The sequence below is a fragment of the Daphnia magna genome, linkage group LG3 (assembly GCF_020631705.1).
Source record: "Daphnia magna isolate NIES linkage group LG3, ASM2063170v1.1, whole genome shotgun sequence".
Taxonomy (NCBI): Eukaryota; Metazoa; Arthropoda; class Branchiopoda; order Diplostraca; family Daphniidae; genus Daphnia; species Daphnia magna.
Window position 1 is genome coordinate 10727824 of NC_059184.1, and position 17206 is coordinate 10745029.

General features: G+C 42.1%; 1 pseudogene; it reads right to left on the reverse strand.

The window, feature by feature from the left end:
* Window positions 1-1844: 1844 nt before the first annotated feature.
* Window positions 1845-8440, reverse strand: LOC116935370 (annotated as a pseudogene).
* Between the last annotated feature and the right edge of the window lie 8766 nt (window positions 8441-17206).

The window sequence follows — 17206 nt, forward strand, 5'->3', positions numbered from 1 at the left end:
CTGCTCGGGCTTCGTAAGTCTCGGTGAGCAGAAAGCGATCAATTGCATTCACAAGATCTTGGTCGGGTGGGGGCGCTAAATGAGAGCGAGTTGCACTGCAATTGTGCAACGGCAGCTGGGGAGATCTGTCCAGCTATACACCATCCAAAGGCTGTTCGTAGTCCTCGCGGGGCCCGCTGGTTCAACGGATCTCTTTTGATTTCCAGGACCTATTGCGGCGCCATATCACACGAGCCGATCAACACGTTAACGTCCAGGAATTTTGGGTGGGAACTTTCAATCCGGCTAGATGAGGCCAATCCTTAACCAACTTCTTTAGGTCAACGTTTTCGTTTCTGATTCTTAAAACGGGAACGGAGTAACAGTTCGGGATTTCGAAGGAACTGCTTTTGTCCAAAGAAGAGATTGTGAAAGACACCTTTGTTGTGTTTGCGGTTGGGTTGCGGCCGTGATACGTTCCGATTCTTGAAATTCCCTTCTCGCCTTGAAGTCCCAATTGGTTTGCAAGCGCGTTGGTTATCATTGAGATTTGGCTTCCAGGATCCAGCAATCCATAACCGGTCCAGGTTCGGCCATTAGCTTCAATTAACATAGGAACGATAGGCAGCAAGGTCGTTTCACTTTCGTAGCCGTAGGAGACCAAGCCGTTAAACGGGCTCTTTTGAGACGAGGATGACATTGGGCTCGATCGTGGCGTTTTCGGGTACATCCGCGGTGCTCCATGGAGAAGAGGGTGGTGAAGACGTTTACACTCGTCCGTTTCACATTCTTTTTCCTTCGTACACTCGGAACTTAGATGGCGGTCGTCAAGACACCGGTAACAGCATCTTTTTTCTTTGGCGATTTCTGATCGTTCCGTGGGATTTAAGGCTTTTAACTTCTCACAGAGGTGAAGGCGATGAGCACCGTCACAATGTGGGCAGGACCCAATTTTTACGGTCGTAGAAAAGACCATGGTCGATTTCTTCTGTTTTTCGTTCGACGACCTGTGGACGTTTTCTCGAGTTTTTGGATGACTGCCTTGCTGGGGTGTGGGATTGACGCCAACATGGACGAAGTATTCCGCCATCGTAACGTCAACGAGCCACGTGTCCAGGTCGAGTATCGTAGGCAATCTATCTTGAATTCGATAGCTCACTTCGGCCCATTTACTGCGTAAGGTGGGCGGCAATTTTCCAACCAATTGAGCCAAGGTTGTACTGCTGTGTAGTTCCAGTCCATATCCACCCAGTTGCAAAGTTGCGACGACTGGAGTGTGGACGAAAACTGCTTTAACGATTCGTAGACGCTATCTTTAAACGAAGGTAGCTTTAAGAGAGATGAAGAGCATGCGGTTGAAACGATTCTTGGATTTCCGAACTTCCGATGCAGCTCTTTCAATGCAAAGGAGTATAATCCAGGGTTGAGTAGAACTTCGCCAAGATTGTTCTGAATTTCGGTCGTCAAACTTGCACGTAGATAATGTTGACGTTCAGCATCGCTGAAACATGTGTGGTGAATTTGAACCTTGAATGACTGGATAAACATAGGCCAGTTTATCGGGTTGCCGTCAAACTTCGGTGGTTCAGCTTTCGGCGGTCTCGATGATGAACGAAATGTCGGAGGTGCATCATGACGATTTACAGCGAATATCCAGGCATCAGGAGAATACACCGTTGGTTGTGGAGCGTGAACTGGTCTTTGTGGCGGAAACGTTTGTTGCGTAACTCGGTTGTGGACGGGTAGTGACGACATCGTGGTTGTTGGAATCGGTGACGGACGAGCGCTCGAGGTGAATTGCTGAGCTATGCTTGGATTTGGCTGGTTGAATACGTTTGGTTGTACGTAGCTGGAGGCGTTGGCATTTAGCTTGGGAATCGACGAGGACGGCTTGTCGGACGTAGACGGCTGTTCAGACGCAGCCGGCTCGTATTGAGAGCATGGTTGCGTTGACGTTGCTGTCCCACACGGTATACGGAAATTTGGGATAAGCGTAGCAGGTGATTAGATGAGATGGCAGAAGGTTTCCAGACATCTGTTTTGTCAAACCTGGACGTTTTCATTTCGTCAATCTCATCGGCAACTGCTAATTCGTCTGCGAGCTGTTTGCGTAACAAGGAGCCAGTGTATCGTTGCTTCTCCAACTCCATTTGCAATTGTCGTTCCTTACGTGCTGCTTCAACCCGCCTTTCTTCTGCCTTTCTGGCGGTTTCCAACTGCTGCATACGTTCATCCTCTTCGGCTTGTTGTAAGGCTTCAGCTCTTTAGTTATTTATCTTTAGTTGCATTTCCTTTTCTAGCCGCTCTGCCTCTTGAAGTTTACGGCGTGTCGATGAGGCTGATGAATGGTTAGAAGTGCTACTGCGGGTGGAACCTGCAACTGATCTTGCGCGGGCCTGACAGGAATCTAGGTAGTTGGTCACGTCAGCTAACGCCTTCGAATGTTTGATGGAAATATCAATTCCCCAGCTGGTTTCTCTGTCCAGCTCTTCACCGTCGAACTTACAGACTTCCACTTGGCGAAAGTGAATTTTTTCAACGATGTCGTATACACGGACCAAGCCAACTCGATATACGTTGACTGTATCAACATCTTCTAGCATCCGGACGGCAAGGAGAGCTTGATTGAGCGACTTCGTGTGAATTCTCTTTGCCTGAGTACGGTAATGCTTTAGCTCAGCAGGATCGTTGGTCGTTTGCAATTCTTCCAATTCCTCCTCCGGTTCTTTTTATTGAATAGCTTCAAGGGGAAAGGCGTCGTTGGCCATGCTTGATTGACAACGGATGACGTACGGGAGCAATTTGCGGAATGGATACGTGATCTGTCACGCGGGGCTGATTTGCGGATGTAACACGTTACACGTGATTTAAGACACGAGCTTGTCGACGAGACGGGTACAAGCTTAGGTTTTCGACAATCAAGTTATTAGGACAGTACTTCGAGCGTAGACGACTCAGGGTGCTATAGGGCGAGCACGTGTGAACGTAAATCGTCTAATTAAGTTCTGTTCTAAAAGTAACGCTTGATTGTAGATCCTCTCACTGAGAGACAATGTCGGCATAAATATTCGTGCTGTGGCGTAAACGATGTGGACGATACAGAGCGATACGACGCCTACAATTTACGGATCAGTTCGTTGGGATTCACGATTCCTGGTCGATGCACCAAAATGTTATCGATACGCACTGACTTTACACTGTAGGTAATTTTCGATACTCTGTATTGTTTTACGGGCACGTTAAATCAAACTGACATTTAATTATTACAATCCTGTTACGTGGAAAAACGATTGACGTGACTGTAACAGGCGGATTCCCGTGTGTAATTAACGCCGCCAAACGTGTTCTTCCCTTGTCGTTACGTCGTTTGCGTTCCCCTGCCTCCGTTTTCGCCTATGGAACAATACCGATAGCGAGAAAGCCTCTTCTAGCTATTTCGGAGTTGTAGGATTCGGAACGATTGGATCCTGTTTACATATAGAAGTAAAAACTCGTGGTATCACAGTGTATTCACATTAAATACAAGTATATTTGATCCTATTTTCATATAGAAGTAAAAACTCGTGGTATCACAGTGTATTCACATTGAATACAAGTATATTTAATTCTGTTTACATGTAGAAGTATAAACTCATAATATCACAGTGTATTCACATTAAATACAAGTATATTTGATTCTGTTTACATGTAGAAGTATAAACTCATAATATCATAGTGTATTAACGTTGAATACTAGAATATTTGATGCTGTTTACATAAAGAAGTAAAAACTCGTTATATCACAGGGTATTAAAATTGAATACAAGTGTATTTGATTCTGTTTATATGTACAAGTATAAACTCATAATATCACAGTGTATTTACATTGAATACAAGTATATTTGATCCTGTTTAAATATAGAAGTAAAAACTCGTGGTATCACAGTGTATTCACATTGAATACAAGTATATTTGATCCTGTTTACAAATAGAAGTAAAAACTCGTGGTATTACAGTGTATTCACATTGAATACCAGTATATTTGATCATGTTTACATATAGAAGTAAAAACTCATAATATCATAGTGTATTCACGTTGAATACAAGAATATTTGATCCTGTTTACATATAGAAGTAAAAAGTCATGGAATCACAGTGTATTCACATTTAATACAAGTATATTTGATTCTGTTTACATATAGAAGTATAAACTCATAATATCACAGTGAATTCACATTGAATACAAGTAAATTTGATTTTTTTTACTCATAGAAGTATAAACTCATAATATCACAGTGTATTCACATTGAATTCAAGTATATTTGATCCTGTTTAAATATAGAGGTAAAAACTCGTGGTATCACAGTGTATTCACATTGAATACAAATATATTTGATTCTGTTTACATTTAGAAGTAAAAACTCATGGTATCCCAGTGTATTCACATTGAATACAAGTATATTTGATTTTGTTTACATATAGAAATAAAAAATTCATGGTATCACAGTGTATTCACATTGAATCCAGTATATGTGATTCTGTTTACATGTTGAAGTGTATACTCATAATATCACACGTTATTCACATTTAATACAAGTATATTTGATTCCCTTTACATGTAGAAGTATAAACTCATAATATCACAGTGTATTCACGTTGAATACAAGTATATTTGATCCTGCTTACATATAGGAATAAAAAATCGTGGTATCCCAATGTATTCACATTGAATAGAAGTATATTTGATTATGTTTAAATGCAGAAGTATAAACTCATAATATCACAGTGTATTCATATTAAATACAAGTATATTTGATCTTGTTTTCATATAGAAATAAAAAATTCATGGTATCACAGTGTATTCACATTGAATACAAGTATATTTGATCCTGTTTAAATATAGAAGTAAAAACTCGTGGTATCACAATGTATTCACATTGAATACAAGTATATTTTTTTCTGTTTACATGTAGAAGTATAAACTCATAATATCACAGTGTATTCACATTAAATACATGTATATTTGATTCTGTTTACATTTAGAAATATAAACTTATAATATCATAGTGTATTCACGTTGAATACAAGAATATTAGATCCTGTTTACATATAGAAGTAAAAACTCGTGGTATCACAGGGTATTGAAATTGAATACAAGTATATTTGATTCGATTTACATATAGAAGTATATACTCATAATATCATTATGTATTCACATTTAATAAAAGTATATTTGATTCCGTTTACATGTAGAAGTATAAACTCATAATATCACAGTGTATTCACATTGAATACAAGTATATTTGATCCTGTTAAAATAAAGAAGTAAAAAATCATGGTATCACAGTGTATTCACATCGAATACAAGTATATTTAATCCTGTTTACATATAGAAGTAAAAACTCATGGTATTACAGTGTATTCACATTGAATACAAGTATATTTGATTCTGTTTACATGTAGAAGTAAAAACTCATAACATCACAGTGTTTTCACATTGAATACAAGTATATTTGAAGTTGTTTAAATATAGAAGTAAACACTCATGGTATCACAGTGTATTCACCTCGACTACAAGTTTATTTGATTCTGTTTACATATAGAAGTAAAAACTCGTGGTATCACTGTGTATTCACATTGAATACAAGTATATTTTATTCTGTTTACATGTCGAAGTAGAAACTCATAATATCACAGTGTATTTACATTGAATACAAGTATATTTGATCTTGTTTAAATATGGAAGTAAAAACTCGTGGTATTACAGTGTATTCACATTTAATATAAGTATATTTGATCCTGTTTAAATATACAATTGTATACTCATAATATCACAGTGTATTCACATTGAATACAAGTATGTTTGATCCTGCTTACATAAAGAAGTAAAAACTCGTGGTATCACAGTGCATTCACATTGAATACAAGTATATTTGATCCTGTTTACATATAGAAGTAAAAACTCGTAGTATCACAGTGTATTCACATTAAATACAAGTATATTTGATCCTGTTTACATATAGAAGTAAAAACTCGTGGTATCACAGTGTATATACATTGAATACAAGTATATTTGATTCTGTTTACATGTAGAAGTATAAACTCATATTATCACAGTGAATTCACATTGAATACAAGTATATTTGATCCTGTTTACATATTGAAGTACAAACTCATGGTATCACAGGGTATTCAAATTGAATACAAGAATATTTGATTCTGTTTACATGTAGAAGTATAAACTCATAATATCATTTTTTATTTACATTTAATACAAGTATATTTGATTCCCTTTACATGTAGAAGTATAAACTCATAATATCACAGTGTATTCACATTGAATACAATTATATTTAATCCTGTTTAAATATAGAAGTAAAAACTCGTGGTATCACAGTGTATTCACATTGAATACAAGTATATTTGATCCTGTTTACATATAGAAATAAAAACTCATAATATCACAGTGTTTTCACAATGAATACAAGTATATTTGATCTTGTTTACATATAGAAGTAAAAACTCATGTTATCACAGTGTATTCACATTGAATACAACTTTATTTGATTCTGTTTACATTAAGAAGTATTAACTCATAATATCACAGTGTATTCACATTGAATACAAGTATATTTAATCCTGTTTACATATTGAAGTAAAAACTCGTGGTATCACTGTTGGGAATATACCTCGTTCCCAACATCCGATATCACGAGCTGGAAGACGGACGCGACTTCCATCACGTTTTAATTCATAGGATTTGGGTGGCCCTCGCTAGGAGTCCACCATGTTACAATTTATTTTGTGTAGCCCCGCCCCTCGGTCTACCAGCCGAAAAATGTACAGGGCAAAGGGCAGTCAGTTACTTAATATACATCACACCGTCAAGACAACAGCCAGTGCTTCCGTGTTTTCTTAATTTCTTCTTTACATTTTCATCTTTACTAAGGTAAGTTCAGTCACGGGCTGAACTAAATCTTACAATCACAGTGTACTCACATTGAATACAAGTATATTTGATTCTGTTTACATGTAGAAGTATAAACTCATATTATCACAGTGTATTCACATTGAATACAAGTATATTTGATCCTGTTTACATATAGAAGTAAAAACTCGTGGAATTACAGTGTATTCACATTTAATACAAGTATTTTTGATTCTGTTTACATGTAGAAGTATAAACCCATAATATTGTAGCGAATGGTTTCTATCTAGTTCAAGAAATACGAGAGTGGCGTGAGAGAGAGAGCTTCGACGCCCGTTCTCACCCTCCGTTATGGGTGTAACGGAGAGACTCGCCATCCGTCAGAAATGGTCATGTTACATCCTCCAATCGCTTTAGCCTTGAATGGACGGAAGAGTCGAACAATGAAAAACCCGGAGGGAGTTGAGTAAGCTAGCAGTCTTGTGTTAGTCGTGAGTTATTTTCATTCTCTTTGCTAAGTGTAGTTAGTTTTTCTGTCTTGGTGTTACCCTCTTCTATTGCATCTTGTGTACTTGTGAGTGTTGATCGAAAAGCCCCTAATAAATAGTGTTACCCCGTGATCGCTCGTGACAATATCACAGTGAATTCACATTGAATACAAGTATATTTGATTCTGTTTACATATAGAAGTATAAACTCATAATATCACAGTGTATTCACGTTGAATACAAGTATATTTGATTCTGTTTACATATAGAAGTAAAAACTCATGGTATCACAGTGTATTCACATTAAATACAAGTATATTTGATTCTGTTTACATGTAGAAGTATAAACCCATAATATCACAGTGAATTCACATTGAATACAAGTATATTTGATTCTGTTTACATATAGAAGTAAAAAGTCATGGTATCACAATGTATTCACATTGAATACAAGTATTTTTGATTCTGTTTACATGTAGAAGTATAAACTCATAATATTGTGTTAAAGGGAACCAACGATGAATTGCAGAGAGAACTGAACTGTGTATTTCGAACTGTTTAAGCGAACGAAGTCAAGACAACTGCCAGGGGAACCGCGTTTCCAATCGAGTATGTCCCTATTTAAGTGAGCGGACGTCTAGGGGACGCGGGAAGTATGGTACCGAGATGGTCACGTAGATAGTTTCCATTTGACCTTCGGGGGTAAAGGGTTAAAAGGAGAAACTAGGCACGCTTATGCGTGGGTCTACAGATGGTCAAGTAGAAAGTTCTACTTCACCTTAACAGAGTAAAAGCGGAAGGGTAAGGCTCGGCGGGGACGTTCCACGAGGAAGTCGTTAGCAGGTGAATGCCTTTTCCCTCCTCGTGACAGATCCCCCCCGTTTGAAGGCAATCGCCCTCGATTGGTACGTTCTAGTTTTCGTATAAGCGCGCAACAAGGGAGGTAATAAAGTACTACACTGGTGTCGATTTTAAAGTTCCACATCTTGGGCATGGATAAAGGTTTTCCAGCCGGATCGGATTTTCGGCCTCGTGGGTGGTAGTCGGTCGTTTCGTATATTCCCATGTTGTTCTTTAGATGATTATTCAACCATTGAGTGAGGCGTAGTGTGAATCCTGCTAGGCCACCTATGGCTGGTTTGTGAAAATGAAAGCTACTATCCATTCAAACGGATAAGTAGCGTTGCTGCAATTTTTTGAAAGAGGGGAGTATAGAAGTTTTAGTATTTGATTGTGTGTCATAGCGGCTGTTGATTGCAATTTTTCCAGTTGGAGCAAGTGTTTCCTCACCTGATTGAAATGAAAAGTATTTAATGAAGGGAATTGAACGACTGTTGCCGTTTTTTTGTTGTTTTGATTTTGTTGTTGAGATCCAATAAATCTTCCTGCGTTGTGACCCCGAATAGCCATTTAAGCATACTACCGGCTGCGTCTAGTACTCCTCTCTTCGGTCGTCCTGCTCCTGAAAGGGTTAGTGCACATGTCGTGAGCCTTGACTTGGAGTTGTTCACGGCCCTGCTCAATAATAGCACTTTTTTCTCTATTTTATCCGCCGCCATGAAGCTGGTTGTGTCTCTCCAAGCCGTATGTGCGTCCATTTTTTTTTAATTCGCTCCATCTTTTCTGTGTTTGGCAGCTAATGAGGACATTTCATCAAGGTGTTTTTCGACTATTACGATTGCTTCTTCTGCGTTTTGAAATAACACATCTGCCACGATAGTCCATGACGATTCACTGATTGAAATCCCAGGTTGATCCTTGAAGAGCACGGTGTCTCTTACCACGATTGCAGCAGAGCTGTCCATAATACCTAGTATTATGAGGGATAGAAAGTAAATTATTACGGCCATAAAAAAGTTAGGTCTTCGGCGTGTTCGCGGTGGTAGTTCGGTGGTCCTCTTCTGATTATTATCGTATAATTTCACGACATCTTGTTGGTTTTTCTGTTGAGTCGTGTTACTTGGTTGACTTGTTTCTGAATTAGAACAATCTTTTTCTTCAACCCCTTCCTTTTGTACTTGGGGCTGGGCCTGCGTCTCGGCCGACTGATGGCATGTGATTTATTGATGTGGCCTATTGTTTTTCTCTGCTTCTGTTTGGCTGTTAGTATCTTTTCGCCAGTTTTTGATTTCTTTGAAAGGTTTCATGCTGGCTACATGAACGATGTCGGACTTGGTTTTCTCGTCCACCAATTTCACTTCATAGTTTACCGGAGTTGTCTGGCGTACCACGATAAATGGGCCAACCCATTTATGGAGGAGTTTGTCTGACTTGGCTTTCTTTCTTATGGGTTTGTAGACTACACTTTGTCTCCTTTTTGAAATGTGCCCTCTCGATGGTTTGCGTCGTAATATCGTTTTGGTTTCTCCTGAACTTGACTCAGCCTTGTTCTCCAGTGGCGTTTTGTTCCAATCGCACTGTACTATTTCGTTTGTGTACGGCTGTATTGTTCCCAATGTTGATCCTTCCTCCAGCCATACCGGTAATAGGGACAAATTAACTACCGGTATGGTTTGCCATTTCTTCCCATTCCAGAGAATGGCGTGTCCTACTGACAATGTTTTCTTTGCTAATAAGCCGGCGGACGGAGTGAAAAGGGCAGTCGCTGGAAATGATGTGCATGGTTTGGTTGTCACTGGAATGACTGATAAGGCCGGAATCATGTGGCTGGTAGCCGCGACTACGCTACACTTGTGAAGATGGGAATTGTCTTGGGGATGTATTTCCTTGAAGGGTAATTCACCCAGAGTTACCAAGGTGGCATCTCCGGTGTAATCGATCTGTATTTTCCCGGATTGTTTTAAAAAGTCGTTTCCTAACAGTAAGTCGATGCCTTCGATTGCCATGATAACTGCCGTTCCTGCCGCCCATCTCCCTTTATGCGTGATGGTTATGAGTGCTGCCCCCAACGGAGAGGCCCTGGTTCCATTAGCTAATATTATCGCTGGTCCTAACCATTGTTCCAGGCAGAATGGGGTTTGTTTTAATAAGTCTGGTGATAAGACACTTACTGCTGCTCCTGTGTCAACGACCGCCAGTGTTAGAATATTCCCACACAAAACTGGTTCCCTTATTAGTTGGGACACCTCTGACAACAAGATAGGGAAAACCTTGTCAGTCCCGTTACTGGTCGATACTGTTTCCCAGTCGTTGTTTCGTAGTCCTGACTTCATTTTTGCGACGTGATTCTCTGTGCGATCCGAAAGGTTTCCATTATTTACTTGTACCAACGGCGAATCTGTCGTGGTTGTCTCGCCCCTGGATGCTTCCATTGAAATATGATTTACCGGCCATTGTCGGTCTTGCATCTCGCCTATGCCTGATTCCGTTTACATATGATTTACAGGCCATTGTTGGTCTTGCGTTCTTTCCTGCCAAACTCCGGGCGTCCGCCTGGATATTGCTGTGGGGGACACCGTTGTTGATTCTGGGGTTGAGTAGCACCCTTAAACAGCGAGAATGCCAGATTCTGGAAGCATCTGTAGTCCAAGTGTCCTACTTTGGAACAGTATCCGCAAATGTATCTTCCTTCGGTTGTTCTTCCATTCTTTCCTGCGTCGTCCCAGTTGTCCTGGCGCTGTCTCGACGGCGCTGAGTGGTTAGTCGGACATGAAGATAACTGTAGCTGCTTGATGGTGTGATTCAGTTGTTGGAGTATGCTCACGATTTCTGGTGTCATCGCCGCTGGTTGTGGGTTAATACCCGCGTTAGTGAGTGTTGGCTCTTTGGAGACTGCTAGTAGGGACTGTGGCCAGACTTTCTGGTTGGCCAACATAGTGGCTTCCATGTGTAATTTTGCGAGATCCAGGAAATCTGCTGTAGAAGCTGGTTTTTGGGGGTAGATTTTTTGTAGCAAGGAAGGTTTCAGTCCCCGGTATAGGTATTCTAGCTCATGCTCTTGCGACATGTTTGGATTTACTAGTCGGCACATAGTGGCTTCACGTTGAATACAAGTATATTTGTTCCTGTTTACATATAGAAGTATAAACTCAATATATCACAGTATATTCACATTGATTACAAGTATAATTGATCCTGTTTACATATAGAAGTAAAAACTCATGGTATCACAGTGTATTCACATTGAATACAAGTATATTTGATCCTGTTTACATAAAGAAGTAAAAACTCATAATATCACAGTGTATTCACATTGAATTCAAGTATATTTGATTCTGTTTCCTTATAAAAGTAAAAACTCATGGTATCACATTGTATTCACATTGAATACAAGTATATTTGATCCTGTTTACATATAGGAGTAAAAACTAATAATGTAACAGTGTATTGACATTGAATAAAAGTATATTGGATCCTGTTTACATATACAAGTAAAAACTCATGGTATCACAGTGTATTCACATTGAATACAAGTATTTTGGATTCTGATTACTTATAGAAGTAAAAACTCGTGGTATCATAGTGTATTCACATTGAATACAAGTATATTTGATCCTGTTTACATGTAGAAGTAAAAACTCATGGTATCACAATGTATTCACATTGAATACAAGTATATTTGATTCTGTTTACATATAGAAGTATAAACTCATTGTCACCTACGGTGCTGCCCTCACGGGCAGGATCGTGGGTGGCAAGGGCCCTCTAAATTTATGTTAAAGTGAAGAACCCTTGTCCCCCTTTTTTGATCAGCATCCATTTAGTAGTAAAGTAAGAAAGTAAACCCAACTGTCCCTCTGTTACCACGTCGGTAAAAATTGTCTCCTCCACCGCATTTACAAAGAAATAAAGTGTTCTTTTCCATCCGTCATCTTTTCCATCTTTTTCATTTATCCTGTCATCCCTCATTTTCTGCTACGACGTTACATGCACGTTAACGTACGTAACAAATGGTGCCGAAACCCGGGATTTTACGAACACGTGCATTTCTCTTGTTATCCATAGTAAAACTTTTTAGATTCAGTAAAATTGTCGGGTATTCCCCTTTGTAAGACTTTGACACACGTCCACGCCATCCTGAAGGCAAAATCCGGTGTACCACGCCTTTACGTATCTGACTGTATCATCGCTGTATCTACGTGAATAATCGACATCCGTTTACGTGTGACTACTTCCTTGTCTTTGAACGTTTCTTCGTCATGAGTGAAGCCGTAGCAAAAGCCGAGAGTATTGAGTCGGGCGGCAATATCACTATAGAAGACGAAATGAAGCCAGAAGCAATGAAGAATGAAGGCCCCCTCCTCCCAGACAACGATCTCAAGCAGAAACGTGGGAGAAGAAAGGCGGCCCACACGAAGTTAACGAACCAGCTCAGAAAAGCAGTGGCAGATCACAAGATGGGAGCCATCAGACTCAAGAAGTTGCAAGTTGCAGCATGGCAAGACGAATTAATTCGTATCTACAAAGACGTCAAAGATCTTCACCACAAGTATATAGAAAGCTTGCCCGATATTACTGATCCACAACGTCAAGCCTGTGAAAAATGGGAGGTTCAATTCGACACCGACCACGTGGAAATCCTCAACTTCGCCATTAGGTATGCCATGTCGTCTCGTCACTCAGCCAGCTCTATTGGTACGACAGCTTCAGACGTCACAATTAGCACCACGCTATCACAGAAGAGGTCTACCCGTTCAGCGTCAAATGTTTCCCTTGGTCAACCCAGCCAGCGTGATTTGTGCATCCAGAAACAGATGTTGGAACTGGAAGTCAAGATGGAGCGTGCAAGAATCCAGATGGAAGCGAGCACCACTTCGGCTAGGGAAACGTTAAGCAAGGCGCTAAAAGGCATGGGTCAGCACCTAAACAAACTCGTTGACAACGCGGAAAAGACGTCATCGGAAATCACCGCTAACACCAACTTGGTGAAAGATTCACGTCAGAGTCTACGTGAACTGGATCAGAAGATCAAAGAGGTTAACCTGGATCTAAATGCTCAAATTGAAGGTCTAAAAACGACGATGGAAGTCAACAAGTTCCATCTGAGAACGATACAAGAGCAAGTTCTGGACCAAGAGACACGCCTTCCAAAACGATCACAGACATCCACTGCTACACAACACATACCTGATCGGGCGTCCTTAAAGTCAATTGAGGCCACAGTAATGCACCGTAGATACTTGTCTAATCGTTATGTTCCAGCCGGTACCTCTGCACAGGATCCAACTCAAAGACCCTTGACCATCATGCCTTCAACCTGCAATCCATGCCCACCCCCTGGGGACGATACGTCTTCGGACACGACCCCTGAACCTCTACCTGCCGCTGGCCCTTCCAACCATCCTCATGGCGGCTGCTGTAGTCGTCCACGTACTCCGAACTTCACGATCCAGCCGTTCGATGGTAATCCGAAGAACTACGCCCGGTTTAAGGCTAAATTTCGAGCCTTATACGAACACGAATACAAAGGTTCTCCTGTCCTACTGTGCATGTTGGAAGAGCTGCTGTCGAAGGAGGTCCGGAATGAGATCGGCGAGTGCCTCGCCGATGAGGCTATGTACTCCGTGGGGTGGGAATGACTCGATGCAGTTTTCGGCCGCACCAGGTCATCAAACATAACTCGACGACCTGCTGCAGATTCCACCTTTGAAGAGCCAAGATGCGGCGAGCCTCAAGATTTTTGCCAACCGGTTGCACGGAGCAGTGGTTACGCTTTCACAATCAAGATACGCGCATGAACTGCAGAGCCGTACTACCCTGATGGCCATAGAGGCGAAACTGACGACCTACCTAAAGGAAAAATGGAACGAAAGGAGAAAAAAGGCAGGTGCAGAGTTGAACGTTCTGGACCTGGACGACTGGGTAACCGTAAAATCCATGAGCAAGCAACATGGAAAAAACCTATTTGAGTCCTTGCCTACGTCGACGTCCAAAGTACCGTTTGATGAGAAGAAGCCTGTCAAGAAACAGAACACTGCTCACACGTCGACCATTGGACACGTTTCGACAGAAGAGGGCTCTAAATCAACGGCGTTGTCACCTCCGGAGGCTCCTCCTAAGGGAAAACAACTGAAGATGGAGGAGAAAGCGACCGAAAAGACTGACAAATGGAGGTGCCTAGCTTGTAACGGCAGGGCTCACAACTTGGCCAGCTGTAGCCTGTTCATGTCTTTCACGCCAACGAAAAGGGCTGAAGTCGTATTTAAGTCCGGTAGGTGTCTACTATGCCTAACCGGCAAACATGCACGCAAGGAGTGTCCCAGGAACATCAAATGTACCATGGGTCGATGCACTAGATCAAGACACCATCCCTTGCTTCACGGGTCTGAGTTCATCCCACTGAGGAAACTATCGGATCCAACGTCTCCATCAGCGTCTACATCGACTGCATTCCTCGGGACACTAACCCAGAAGGAACCGGTAAAGCGATGTGTAAGTTTCAAGATTGTACCCGTTCGTATTAGCGTCGGTACAAGATGGGTCGACACTTTCGGATTCCTGGATACTGGAAGTGACACCACCCTGATCAGGAGAGACTTAGTAAAAAGGTTGGGACTCGTTGGTCAGCCTAAACGAATCAACGTTGTCTCTTATGATGGAGCCACATCAAACGTCCAAGCTGCCGTTGTGGATTTCTCCCTCTCGTCCGTCGACGGAACAAGCCGGTTTGAAGTTAAACACGCCTACGTCGTCGACAATTTGAAGGTGACGCCAAATCCTCCAATCAACCCTCGTCAAATGGAGTCCTGGACACACCTACGCGGTCTTGATGTCCCGAACATACAACCCGAAGACGTTGGAGTATTAATTGGAATTGACGTGGCAGAAGCCCACGATCATGTAGATTCCATCAAGCCGCCGGCTGGAACAATTGGGCCTATCGCCTTCAAAACACCGTTTGGTTGGTGCCTGGGTGGTCAAACGGGCCCGCCACAAGATGGGCGTCCATTCATCGCCCATATATTAGCAGAGGAACGTCCCGAAGACCTCAACGAGTTAGTCAAGAAATTCTGGCAGCTGGAGGCGAAAGACGTAGACATGGAGCAGCCTGTTCTCTCCGAAGACGATCTACGTGGGCAACGTATCCTCGAGTCAACAGTGAAGAATGTTGGTAACCGATATCAAGTCGGCCTTATGTGGAAAACCGACAACGTAAACCTTCCGGACAATCGGGCAACTGCATTGAAGAGACTTTATTCTCTGGAGAGGCGATTTCAACGAGATGTAGACTTCGCTCAGAAGTATGATGCAGTTGTAAAGGAGTACATCGGCTTGGATCACGCCAAACTCCTCACGACCGAAGAGTTGCGGAAGGAGTCAAGTAGAACATGGTATTTACCACACCACGGCGTCGTAAGCCCATCCAGCTCTACGACTAAAATTCGAGTTGTATTCGACGGAGCCGCCGAGTATGGAGGAACGTCGATCAACCAGAACCTGTTACGTGGACCCAATCTTCTCGTTAGCCTACTCGGTGTCCTACTACGCTTCCGAAGGAACCTGGTACCAGTTGGCGCAGATATCGAGAAGATGTTTCACCAAGTGAAGGTCCCAGTTGAGGACCAGGCGGCCTATCGGTTTGTCTATCGAACGCCTGGCAGAAATCAAGCACCGTTAACGTACCAAATGACAGTCCACGTCTTTTGATCGGTATCTTCCCCAACGACGTGTATTTTCGCCCTAAATCGGACTGCAGACGATCATCGCGACCAGTATCCGGAGGCAGCAGAGAGCATTCGAAGAAACTTTTACGTTGACAACTACCTCGATTCCTTTGATTCCGAAGACGGGGCAGTAAAACGGGCCCGCCAGATGAAGAAACTCTTACAACTAGGCGGTTTTAATCTAACGAAGTGGACGTCCTCATCAAGGAAGGTTATATCGGCTCTACATGAGTTCGGTTTGGCTTCACCAACACTTGACCTAGATTTGGAGAAGTTGCCCATCGAGCGAACACTTGGAGTGATGTGGAACGGAGAAACGGATTTGCTGACGTTCAAGATACGGAAGCAGCCTAGCCATGACGTTCTCACCAAAAGGAATTTCCTCAGTATAATCTCCAGTGTCTACGACCCGTTGGGACTCGTCGCTCCTGTTGTTTTCTTAATGAAGTCACTTCTGCAAGATATATGGACGTACGAGAAAAGGATCGGCTGGGATGACCCTATCCCCGAAGAATTAGGCCAACGCTTTCACTACTGGTACGAGCATCTGGATAACCTGGAGTTGTTAATAGTACCAAGATGTTTCCGGCATCAAAGTGGACGCTGGACGCAGCAGCACCTGCATGTATTTACGGATGCAAGCACAAAAGGATTTAGGCTGTGGCGTACTTCCGTTTCATCTTCGAGGACCAGTCGATCAACGTATCCTTCATCATGGCTAAAACCCACGTAACACCAGTAAAAGGACTCACGATCCCAAGATTAGAGTTGCAGGCTGCTGTAGAAGGCTTAAATATCGCCCTAGTAATCTGTCGGGAGCTCGAAATCGACTTACGTGAAGTTACCTTTCACACCGACTCTCAAACCGTCTTACGTTGGATCCATTCTCGCACTTGCCGATTTGAAACCTTCGTGAACAATCGGATTGGCAGGATTCTCCGGAATACGAATCGAAGACAATGGTGTCACGTTTCCGGAATTAACAATCCAGCGGACCTGTGCAGTCGTGGCATTGACCCAAAGAACGTCGACAAGTTGGTGAAATTCCACGTGGGACCATCGTTCCTGAAACTCGATCCGTCGGAGTGGGATATTTGGGAAGAGATCGCAGAGCCGGAGGAAAGGGACGTTAACGTAATTCGAGTCTTCACAGTCAAAACGGAGGACGAAAATCACCCGATTGATGACTGTGTAAGAAGGTATTCCAGATTACTCAAGATCCAAAGAGTTATCGCTTGGTGCAGAAGGTTCGCGACCAACGCCAGAGC